Below are 13,690 nucleotides of genomic sequence, written 5' to 3' on the forward strand. Positions count from 1 at the left end.
CTGCTCCCCTAGAGAATCGACCTCCTGTTCATTTCCCATGTTATGCAGGTCAGGATACTTTGAAGCAGCAAAAGCCATCTCAGCTTCAGGGTTCCATTTTTCCCCGGCCTCAACAGGCTCTGACATGGCAGCAACCTTCCCCTTAATAAAGAAATAAAGGGAAGCATCATCAAGTTTGAACTCCAATTCATCCCTCTCCTGGGTGAGCTCTTCATTCCTGTCCAAAGCTTCCTGCAAGAGCGGCTTACTTGAATCTGCCTCAGCCTTAGCAGCATCCTTCTCAGCCTGAACCCTCACCAAGTCAGTAGCTTTAGCAACTAGATCAGCCCGTATAAAGTCTAGTTCAGATTTCAGCCTATAATAATCTGATCTCATCAGATCAATCCTGGCTACCAAAGAAGTACCCTGATAGGCGTTATGGAGACAGGCCGCAGCACCCTGACCAAAAACAGAAAAAACAAAATGAATATTATACCACAATAATAAAAATACCCAAACAAAATACACATAATGACAAAAATAGCGTACCTCCCTCACAACAGCCAAGGCACTTGCCAAAAGGCTGACTGAGTGATCCACTGAAGCAACCGCCTGAGTATCAGTTTCAACAGGGTCAAGGGTAAGCATGACATCTGACTTGGAAGCAGCATAATCCTTGATCTTCACCCCAGCAGCCTCCATATTATCCACCCTGGCCTTCACTTCCCTGACTAGGGCATATACATCAACATCTTCAATTTTTCTTTTTTGGGCTGTTAAACTTGTTTCAGTAGAAGCAGCAGGAACGGTAGTGACCTTGGAAGCATCAGGCAGCTCGGTTAAATTAATAACGGGCTCAGCATCTCCGCTTTCCTGGGAGCCTTCCTCCTTGATCTTAGCCAACCTGGCTGAGAGGTCAGCCATACCAAATCTGGCAAGGCGAGTAGACGACCTGGTAGCTACAATAGGAAACACTACATTAGCAATATAAACTAAACATCACCAAAAAGCCAGAGTAAGAAGAAAAAAGGAAATAAGATAGACTTACTACCTGAAGTGGAAGCACTAACAGCCCTTGAAGGTTTAGCCACCCTGGCAGCACCATCAGCCTTCAGACAACGAGGAAGATGGCCAACCCCGCAACAAAGAGGCCAAGACCTCTCCAAAGGAGGAATAGCAAGGAAAGCAGAAATGTTTGCAGTGGGATACTCAGTTTCAGTAACCCAATCATCAACTGCACAAGTGAAAGGTATGATTTAATATAAACTTCATTTTATTTTTCACTAACGAATAAAACATGCAGGATAAGAGGAAAGATAAAAAACTCACCAGCAACACAAGCTTCATAATTTAGATATGCCAGATCAGGACCCACAGAATTGGTCCTGGCAAACATGTACCCAGCAGCCCAGTTCTTATCATGGCCGCTATCCAGGTTACTCAGAAGGGGAGTAGTGGAAACCCTGACCTTAAAACTTATCCGGCCAGGGCTATTAGTCTTGACAGCATAACAGACTTTCAGATCGCTAAGAGAAAACGAGATATTGTGTTTTTTGCAAAGGTATTCAACAGTATAAACCACCTTTCACACCATAGGCATCAACTGATAAGAAGGAACGCCAATTTCCTTAATAACCTCAACCATAAGAGGGGAAAAGGGAAGCTTACAACCTGCCCTGAAAGCCTAGTCATGAATACAGAACCAACCAGGACATGCCCAGTCAGCCCTGATAGGAGAATTCTCAGGGATCCAGACTTCAGCATCAGTAGGGATGATCCCCTTATCCTTCAGACCTTTTCGAACTCAGGCTTCAAACGGTTTGCAAGAGACTGGTCATCTTTCAAAGCCTTTGTAGGCTTAAACTAGAAATCGCCATGAAAAATTGAGATCATCTCCAGAGGAGAATCACTTGGATTATCACCACGAAGACGAGCAAATGTAAGATGGAGGCAAATTTTCAGAAGAGGTCTCTTCAGGATTTTGGGGAGAAGGAGTTTCAGGAGTCACCGCCCTGGTAGATTTTTTTTTCGCAGCCATTATTGAAAGATTATGAAAAATTAAGTGAAGGTTAAAAAACTGGAAGTTAAGGGAAGATTGAAGAAGAAGATTATTAAGAGAGAAGAAGGGAGGCTATTCTGATGGAGATTAACTTAATGAAGTGAATGAGTATTTATAGTAGATTAAATTAGGGTTTCAACCGCAAGTTGGATGGATAATCATTGAAGAGGTTGCAGTAAAAACTACACGCGTCATAAACTGAAGAAAGTAGCCGTTACAGGAACTGATTAGGCATAATCCAACCATTGGGTAATTTTCCAGAGATTATTGTTATCTCCTTATTTTTTGTCCTGACACATCGAAAATAAGGAGATAAGGGGCAATTGTTAGGCCTGGAAATCCGCAAATATCCCTGATCAATGTCTCACCTCAACCTGATTATCAGGCTGCCAGGGTGTCAGGCTATCAGGACACATGAAGACAGGCGCCAAGTCATGGAGAGGACAACAGTCAAAATATCAGGACGATATCAGACCAAAAACTTATATTACAAGAGGAATACGCGCACAGCATTAAGTAAGAAGACCTCGCAATTAATTCAGCAATTAAGGACGTAATATTGAGAATTATTGCGGGTAATTAAGGAGAATATTCCGCATTAATGCCAGGATCAAGCAGCCGTTCAGCTAGTGCCTATATAAAGAACATTTTGAAATCATTTGTACAAGGACGGAAGACAAGAAATAGCATACAACATTCTTATACAAATCTTATTTCATTACGTCCCATTGTGCTAAATATATAATACAATAGTGAAATCCTTTCCTGACTTGGTGCCCGTGGTTTTTTCCCATTTAATGGTTTTCCACGTACAAAATTCTTTGTCTTGTTATTCTTATTTTTATCACCTTTATATCTTTATATTCTGCCTTGACGACCTGACTGATAGACCATACAGAGCTAGTTAACCCTACCTAAATCAATCCTGACCTGATCTTACCTTGCGGTAAAATCCACACAAAACATTTACCATTGTAAAAGTGTATATTCTTCTACATGAAAAATATATATTCTTCTACTTGAAAATATATCTGTGAAATTTCTTTTTTTTTTGGTGGAATTAATGTTAAAATTCTCATTGAGTTATCAATCCATTTTCCAATCTAGTTGATGATCAGCGAAGTATACTAACTACAACGATTACACCATACATAAACTATTAGACTCTAATATCCAGCTTAGTACACCATTCCACCATTCCTGATCAATCCTATGCTTAACCATCCATAGCTTCATATTTGCTCATGCCCTTACTTGTTGCTGCACTTGTCTTACCAGACTTCAGTTGATTTTAGTTTCCTTCATTAATCAATTTAATTGTACTAATTTATTTAACTTCTTAATTCCAGGTTATCATGGGTGAAAAGCGGAAAAGAAAAGATAAGAACGATGAGGATAAGCCTGGTGAGAGGGGTGTTATGAAGTGTCCTGCAGCTATAGCGGCTAAAAAACCGCTTACTATAACATGGAATTTCAAGGGTTTTCTTATTGGTCGAAATGCTGGCACGTTATCCACTTGGATTGGAGCTACAACAAGACAGTTTGCGCCTATCAATTTAGAGGATTTCAAGAAATTGAATCCTATTTTGAGGAAGTTACTCTTAGATCATATAAAGGTGTGGCAATTTTTTTAGTTAAGCAACATTTTTTTTTTTTGGAGTTAAAATTTTTCTTAGATCGTATAAGGAAATTGAGTCTTATTTTAATACAAGTTTCCTTAGCAATTTTTTTTTCTTTTTAGTGAAAAGTGAATATTATATAAAATAGCTACGAATGATCAATTACATCAGTTCAACATCACCAAGATACTCTAAACTACATCAAAATTCAAATGGAACAGCCTTATGTTAGCTGCAAATTGCCTAAATGTAAAAGCTTGAATCTTGATGTCCACTGCTGTACCCTAACTCTAGTTTGTAGCTCAGCCTTATTAATTTGTTGAAGTATGAACCCTAAATGCTGGTCGTATAAGAGTATGTCGATTTTTTTAGCTAAGCAATTTTTTCTTTAGCTAAGCAAAATGGAGCACACACCTGTTTGTCCAAGAAAAACTCACACTGTCCATTACCTATCTAGGGTATGACAATATTCCAAAACTAGTTTAGGACCCGTGCAAGGTTGCACGGGCATATAAAAAAAAGTTTTTAAATAATATTTTAAAATTTTGTTGTTATAAATATTTAGTGCGTCTTAAAACAAATGGAAGCCCAGTACACCACAGAAAAATGAGGCCAAAGAACAAGTGCCTATGAGTTTTTCTGTGGTGTATTGGGTTTCCATTTGTTTTTATTGGTTTTCATCAATAAAGCTTGTAAAGTCGGTGACCAAAACAGGAGGCCTGATTCTCATGCCCGTGATTACCCAGGACCTAGACGTCCCTGATAAGATAATATTAGTTTAAATATATGATATCAAACACAAAAAATTACATTAAAGAACTCACTTGAAAATCAAAATAAAATAATTAAAATGGACTCCTACAAAAGACCACCTTATGAAGATATATAGCATTTAGGCCATATTTTTTTTGACTTAGTTTCAATTCCTATAAGTTTAGTTCAGCTCCATGCATTAAGTTCAGTCCAGTTCAGCTTCATTAAGCTCAGCTCAGCTCAGCTCAGTTCAGTTCAATTCAGATTAGTTTATTACAACATTATTTTTTTTTTTTATTATTATTATTATTTTATTATTATTATTTTTATTATTATTGTTTTTTTTATTTTTTTATTTATTTTTTATTTTTTTATTTTTTGCAAGAAAGTTATACTCATTTTATTCATCCATATAGGGAAAGAAAAATGAGAAGGGATCTTACAAAAAACCAATGACCATCATGGACTTACAAAAATGACCAATACAAAATGAGAACCAGACATTAGCTTTTAGTTGCCAACCAATTCTGCGTGTATCTATCACGATTGTCCGAGAGCCTGAGCTTCATCGTATGTTGAAGAGTATAAGAGATCTGGTTAGGAGTAGAAAAGGCTCCACCGAAAATACGATTGTTTCTCTCATGCCAAATTACATAGACCATGCCTGCCACACAGCTAGCTACAACTTTGTTCCTCCATTTTCGCTTCTTGCTACATCCCATGAGTTTGTAGAGGTAGTCTTTCACATCAATTACAGCCCCTATACCAGAAAAACCTAGCCATAAAAGCATATTACGTCTCACCTGTTGCGAGTATGGACAGCTAAAGAACAAGTGCCTATGAGTTTCTTGGGTTGCGTAGCAAAGGCAACACCGGTTAACATGCATAAAACCACGCAAGTTGATGTTGTCGACCGTCGGAAGCTGTCCCTGCACAGCTTGAATTGTGCACAGGCGGTGTTTGGGGATGATGCTGGAGGCCTTAAGAACTTCAGCCCATCTCGTTTTCTTGCCACTGTCCCTGAAAATATGGTACGCTCTCCCAACGCTGAAATTACCATTTTTGACGCAAAATTTCAGCAGCCGCTATGCATTAGTAACCGAACCAGCAACTTCAAGAAGAAAATTTTTAGTTTTAATTATGTCACACCAGGCTTTCAGTATGCCGAATCCTAGGCTGAGCCTCCCAAATTGTGTGATCGTTTAGGTTGTAAGAACGGCTCCAGCTGTCCCAAATACTGTCTCGATTTTGAGTAAGTTGCCAAATTCATTTACTGAGAAGCGCTTTGTTCCAGCTTAGAAGCTCCTTAATATTGTATCCTCCCCCGGTCCAAAGTTTGCAAATTGAGGACCAACTTTTAAAGGTCATCCGTCTTTGCCTCGCATGAATCCCCCAAAAATAGTCCTTACAGAGCTTATTGACCATTTTGATGATGTGAGAAGGCAAGAGCAAGACAGAGCACCAAAAATTTTCTAAGCCAAAGACGACCGCATTAATGAGCTGTAGTTTCCCAGCATAAGAGAGAAGGTTTCCGAACCAATGGTGGATTGAGCACTGGATTTTATCGACCATCGTGTTAAACATACTAGAGGATAGTCTTCCAGGATTCATTGTGATGCCAAGGTAGAGGAACGGGAAAGCGTCTTCAATGTAGCCAGTGAGTGCATTTATTTGCCGCTTCACCTTGTCATTAACACCACCATAGTAGATGCCAGTTTTGGCGGGATTTGCATATAAACCCGAGATAGAAGCAAAGGAGTCGAGGCAATTTGCAGCCGCCACCACAGAAGGAGTGTCACCCGTCATGAAGATCATGAGATCGTCAGCAAAAATCAGGTGGTTGAGCTTAAGTTTCACGCATTTGGGGTGATAGGAGACTTGATGGAGGAGATGAATGCGCCTTAAGTGCCTTGAAAGCATTTCCAGCCCAAGGACAAGAATATAAGGAGAAATTGGGTCCCCTTGCCTAACTCCAGATTTTCCCGGAAAGAAACCGCATTGGCTGCCATTAATCTTCAGAGTGAACCATGTAGATGTAATGCAACCCATGACCCATTTAACAAAAGTCGTAGGAAAGTTGAGCCCCGTGAGCATGTTGGAAATAAAATCCCATTGAATGGAGTCGAATGCCTTGCGAATATCTACCTTAATGAGGCACCTGGGGGATATGGCCCCCTGGTTATAACTTTTGATAAGGTTTTGAGTCATCATGATATTTTAAAAAATATTGCGTCCTTTGACGAAAGCAGCCTGTTCATTACCAATGAGATCGGGAAGCACGTTTTTGAGGCGATTTGCAATGATCTTGCTGATTGTTTTGTACACAACAGAACAGCAAGCAATGGGCCGGTAGTCTTATACCAGAGAAGGCACACTTTTCTTGGGAATGAGGGTAAGGAGAGTAGTATTTACTTTTCTCATCATTTTCCCTTTTCGAAAGAATTCTTCTATGGCTGCGCAGAAAAGATCCCCAACAACATCCCAGTCGGTTTTGAAAAAAGCGGAAGAGAAACCATCTTGACCTGGGCTTTTAGTAGAGCCAATACTGTATAATGCATGTTTGATTTCGCTGCGAGTGATAGGGGAGGTAAGGAGAGCACCGGAGTCAGTAGAGCCATAACTGAAGAAGGACTCTTCAAACTGCTCCACATTTGTATCAGTACCCAAAAGATCCGTATAGTATTCCATAAAAGCCTTGTTTACATCTCCAATTCCATTTATAATATTCCCCTCTTTTTCGATGATTGAACCAATAGTGCTTTGACGTTTACGAGTAGCTATTTTTGCAAAGAAATAACTAGAAGAGGAGTCTCCCTTTCTTATGTTGTTGGTTTTAGCTCATTGGAACAACATGTCGTTCTCAGCCTTGCTCAGCTCTTTATATTTGCAAATAAGATCTTTTTCAAGAGCAATAAGGCTAGGAGAGAACAGGTCATTCTGAAGTCTTTTCTGGCAGGTATACATGTCTCTTTGGACGCCTTGCAGATGCTCAGTAATATCTGAGTAACTTCTTTTGTGAAGGGCAGTGAGAGCCTTTTTAACCGCTCGAAGTTTGTAGAAGAGCTGGTAGGTAGGAGTACCGTAGTAGGGAGTGGCCCATGCAGCAACAACTATGTTGTGGTAATCAGGGTTCATGGTCCAAGCATTGAGGAAGCTAAAGTTTTTAGTAAATTTTTGGCCTCCATCAAGGGAAACCAACAGAGGCGCATGATCAGAAATCCCTGGGGGAATGCAGTCAGCAACAGAATTCGGGTAGAGTGTGATCCAAGCAGGGTTGATGAGAACTCTATCAAGGCAGGCCCAGGTTCTCGTTTAGTGCTCATGCTTGTTAGTCCAGGTGTACTCAGCGCCGATGTTGTGCATATCGTCCAAAAAGCACTTAGCCAAGCAAGCATTGAAGTCCATGATGTTATGAATGGATGGAGGATTAGGACCTTGTCTTTCATTTAAATCCCTCACAACATTGAAGTCACTAGTCACCATCCATGGAGATCCAAAAGGGGAGACAGTAATGAGTTTGTCTCAGAGCCGGAGTCTGTCCTGGGGGTCATTCATACCGTAGACAAAAGTAGTGGCAACACAAAGGTTAGTTGGAAGTGACATTACAGTGGATGAGTTGCTCATGTAGAATGATATTATTTATGATCACGGTAGCAGGATTATAGAACAACCAGATCCTGCCACGAATCTTATTGCTGATAATCTCATACTTAGGGAATTTATTCATAATAAGATGTTCCTTGTGATCCTTTACATGAGTCTCGATAACACCAAAAATATTCACTCTATGATGGTGCAAAACTTCCTAACCTCAGTGTGCTTAAGGCTATCATTGAAGCCTCTAATGTTCCAGGAGGCTATCTTCATGTTTATCGGGTGGTAGGTGTTGGAGTTAGTGTCTTCCACAATAGTACGTTTACATAATAAATCTCATTAAAAGAATATCATCAGATATTTAATTATTTGATCCTCGTTAGTTGATTAACGTAAATCGATAACGGTTGGCTGACTAGAGTTTGACGTTATTGTTGTGAGACGGCGGTGATCAACTGACCCCTTTCGGTCACACCTAAAGGAACGAACCCCAATTGACAACTAATTAATTGTATGAGATACAATTTATTTAGTCCCTTGATTTATAGACTAAAAGGTTAGTCAATTATTTTTAGAGAGATTTCGAGTTGCGAACTCGAGGCACGGCAGTTATCATTTAATTATGCGATAATTGAATAATATGTTTTGGGAGACGGGTTTTTAGTTAATTAATTGTTAATTTACTAAAGTTGTACTAATTGATTAATGTGATTAATATTAGTACGTAAATAATATGTGTAGCGGTACACGTATATTTACGGAGTGATTTGGACGAAATTAATCGAGAAGCATTTAAACATAAAACGATGTTTAAATAAAATTTACACGTATTTGTGCGACAAATATAAGAACTAAAATGGAGCCGTAAATAGGACATTGGACCGTGTAAATGGAGTATAGTGGATGATTATAAACACAATCATTTCACTTTACTTGTGATACTTCCACAAGTTATCTTATAATTATATTTTACATGTGGATGTAAGATTGAAAAATATAAGACAATTTCAACACTCCACTACTCCCTCACTCCACCGGTTTTCCCCTCCTATATACTCCAAATTGTTGTTCATTTTTGCACACCACTTCACTACTTCATTTTGCATGTGAACAAAATTTGGTACTTCTCTCTAAAATAATAAAAGCTTTTACTAAGATTAGTTAGTAAACAAAATAAAATAATTACTAAGATTATTAGTATTATTTACATATTATCAAGGATTAATTTTACAAGTATCTAGTTAATACTTGTAAGATAATTTTTGGGTATAGTTCTTGGGTGCAACTTGAAGGAGACTTTCTTGTTGAAGGTTTTTCTAGGAGGATCATCCATCTTCATTTAGCTCAAGAACAAACTAGAAAGGTGATCTAGTTTGTGCGCATATTACCATAAATATCAATGTAAGGAAATTGTTTTTCCTTAATCTTTAATTTTATGCTTTTATATTTGCATGCATGTTACATAGATCACTAAATGAACATATTATGAGATAATTTATTTTTAATTAGAGAGTCTAATTAGGATCTATGATCTGTCAAGTGGTATCAGAGCTTAGGCTTGTAATTTGCATGTTGATTTTAAGCATATTAATAAATTATGAGATAATTTATAAAAACTCAAAAATTGTGTTAGAAGAGGTTTTAGCACGAAATTTTTAAGGCATGCATACCTACTAATCTCAAAAGACTTGTGGTAAAGTTTGGTGATTTATGAAGTTATTTTGCTATTTTTAATGATTTTTGGTAGAAAACGGAGTCAAAATGCCGTATTTTAGTTAAAAATTGACTAAAAATAGTTAAAAGTTGATTCGGGTCATGAAATTTTTATGGTGTTTCATGCATGTTTTCTACAAATTTTAGGCAAAAGTTTGAAGATTGGTTTGAAGTTTTGCATGTTTATTGATTTTATAAGATAAAAGTCGATAAAAGTGAAATAAATTAATCATAATTTTGAAACGTTTATTCCTGCCATGATAAATTTATGTACATTTAAAAATATTATTTAAAAGTTAAAAGTGAAATTTCAAATGTGATTTCACCTTATTTTCATGTTTATTGGGTTTAGTGGTTAAAAACCGATAAATATCGATCTTTTTCTTCATATATTTTATACGGATTTTTGGGGCAATTTTTCTGATATTTTGGTGTTCTTGGAAGTGTTCCAAAATACTCAAAATTTTTGTTTCAATTTTTTGTGTAATTTTTCAATTATTTTAGATTTATTACTTAAAAATTATGATTTTACCGATTAAATTAGCAAAATATCACCAAATCAAACTAATTATTCATCATAAAATTATTGAGGACTAATTTTGAGGTCCAAAACAGTTTGGACAATTAGTTTTGACTTAAATGAGATTTAAGAGTTGATTATTGATTTTTACAAGTTAAAAATCGATTAAACCCACAAATACCGAGATGGATACCAACAATTAATAGATAGGGCAATTTTGGCATCATTTTACAGCATTTTTAAGCATATTTATTTAAGTTGAATGAATGATTGTCATTTATTTAAAGTATTTATCTTGTTGTACCTAGTATGGCATAGTTTATTTTAATCGTTGTTACCCGAAATGAATGGGAATATCGATTTGTTTGTAATTAAATACGATCTCATATCGTCGGTTTGTAATTAATTAATAGTTTTATTTATTTTATTAATTAATGTATAATAGGAATAGTTATGTAATTCAATTGTAATAGTTATTCTTACTAGCGTTTCCAAAAGACGGATTACATCGAGACGGAGTCTATTTTTGGAAGTTGTTCCAAATCCCACAAGAGAAGCCACTTTTGGAATGAAAAGGCAAGGGACCAAGGAGTTGGTTTCCGATATGTAATAGTCTAGTTTTTATTAACTAGGTGGCCATACTAGGATTTATTCATATGCTTACTTGTTTGCTTGTTTTTATTTTCGCGCATGCCAAAATCGTCATTCACATGCATTTTATTTTCGCGGTTGTCAATTCACGTCATTTACATTCACCGACTTAGTTCACTTATAGGGAATTTATGACTAAATTGACAATATCTCTCACATAACTAAAATTGAGATTAGCCTTACCAATTAGTAACACCTATGAATCTCTTGTTCATTAGAGCCACGCTCGCCCAAGCGGGGTGTTCTCTTTTTACCTTGGGTAAGTAGGGTGGTAAACGGTTATCACGCGCCAAAATTGTTTGGACTCAACGGGATATAAGACGGTCTTGTGTTCCGGGGCTAGTAGATGGATTTAAGGAAATTCGTCGACCAAGAGTTCTAGAGGTAGAATTAGTCAACGTGACTTACCGAATTTACACAATTATGGGATGTTTCGCCCAAGCGATGCTCATTTTTGTTTAATATTCGGGTCTTGAAATCATTTATATAATTTAGTGGGAGATCATAATAGAAATGCTAAAACTTGTTAAACATGTTTTCACAAGTAATTTTTAAAACAATGGATGTTAATTTTTCCTTTTTGTTGTAGCATTTTAATTTGCAATGGCAACTTCTTCAACTCCATTGACTACATCACTAGGCAAAGATTCATGGCTAAGGTCTGTAATGGATAAATGCATCTTAAAAGATGACGGTAGTAACTTTCTTGAATGGGAATCCAACATCAAAAGTGTCACGTTGTCCGACAATGTGCTCACTTACTTGACCGATGTTCCTCCCATCGAGCCCGATCCAAGGGCTTCATCGGCGGTGCGGACCGCCTATGATGACCATGTGAGGATGTCGAATAATATCAAAAATGTGTTGATATGGTCGATGTCCCCAAAGCTCAAGCTATCATGCATTTCTTTAAATGCGTATAAGATATTCACTCGTATGATTACTATGTTTTCACAAACACCTAAAGTCCGTCAATACGATGCGGCGGCACGCTTCTTTGAAGCTAAGCTTGAGAGGGGCTAAAAGGTTGGTCCCCATGTACTCAAAATGGTCGAATATGTCGACATCCTAGAGCGTCTAGGGTGTAAGATTTCTAAGACTCTTGTGGTTGATCGTATCCTCCACTCACTTCCCACCAAGTTTGCCCACTTTAGGGTGAACTACAACATGAATGGCATGGATAAGAGTTATCATGAAATTCATGCACTCCTTACCCAAGCGAAGAGAGATATGGAAGCTAGTGGGAGTGACAAAGGGGATGTTTTAACCATGAAATTAAAGAACATGTCCCTTGGAGTTAAGAAAGGAAAGGGGAAGGAAAAGTCCCAATTCAAGAAATCGTCAAAGAAACATGACAAGGGAAAGGGGAAGGCTGTTGAGAATGGCAATCCCAAGGCAAAAGGTGTCAAACTCTCCGAGGCCGAATGTTTCCATTGTAATGGGAAGGGGCATTATAGGAGGAGTTGTCCTAAATACTTGGAGGATCTCAAGGAAGGGCGTGTGACGCCTATTGGTATGATTTCCTCTCTCTATGTGATAGACGTTAATTATGCTTGCACTTCTACTTGGGTACTTGATACCGGATGTGGCTCTCACCTTTGTAATCATTTGCAGGGCTTAAGGGACGTGCAAGCACTAGCAAAAGGTGATGTGGATCTCCGAATGAGCAATGGAGCTAGAGTAGCGGCTGTTTTTGTGGGGACCTATGTGCTCACTTTAGCTAGTGGTCTAGAGTTGTATTTTAATAAATGTTATTTTGTACCAACTTTAACCAAGAACATCATCTCAATTTCCGCATTAGACGTGGAAGGCTTTTGTTTTATGATTAAGGACAATAGTTGTACTTTTTCATTAAATGATGTGGTTTATGGCAAGGCCATTTCAATTGGAGGCATTTATGTTTTAAATGATGTTAATGACGTTTATCATGTGGAAACTAAAAAGCTCAAAAAGGGTGATCCAAACGAATCCTACCTTTGGCATTGTAGTTTAGGCCACATAAATGAAAGATGCATTAAGAGACTTGCTTCATCAAAAGTGCTCAAACCATTTGGTTTCGAATCTTATGGTACATGCGAGTCTTGCCTTTTAGGCAAGATGACTCGTGCACCTTTTGCGGGAAAAGGGACACGAGCTAGTGAGATTTTGGCTCTCATACATACGGATGTGTGTGGACCATTAACCATCACCGCTAGAGGAGGTTTTCACTACTTCATTACTTTTACTGATGACGAAAGTAGATATGGGTATGTCTACTTAATGAAGAACAAGAGTGAAGCTTTTGACAAGTTCAAAGACTTTCAAAATGAAGTAGAGAACCAATTGGATAGAAAGATTAAGACCCTACGATCCGATCGTGGTGATGAATATATAAATTATGAATTTGATCCACACCTAAAAGATTGTGGTATAGTATCACAATGGACTCCTCCTGGCACACCACAATTAAATGGTGTGGCCGAAAGGAGAAACCGAACTTTACTAGATATGGTTCGGTCTATGATGAGTATAACTGAGCTTCCTAGTTCATTTTGGGGTTTTGCCCTCTTGTCTGTAATATTTTCACTAAATCGTAGCCCGACTAAAGCTGCCGATAATTCTCGTCTTTTTAGAGGAAGAAAGGCTGCGGTTACTGAAATTGTTAGCAAGGTTAAGTTTCGTGTTTCTACATGACTCCTCATGTGGACTAGTCATAAGCAATATTCGCTTCTAGCTGCTAGTTTATGATCTGGTTGTATAGTGGATAGTCTTTGCAAAAATCTCTTGTAATTTCTTTCATTATTTGAATGAAATGATAATTTT

This window comes from Silene latifolia, chromosome Y (genome assembly GCF_048544455.1).
Source record: "Silene latifolia isolate original U9 population chromosome Y, ASM4854445v1, whole genome shotgun sequence".
Classification (NCBI taxonomy): Eukaryota; Viridiplantae; Streptophyta; class Magnoliopsida; order Caryophyllales; family Caryophyllaceae; genus Silene; species Silene latifolia.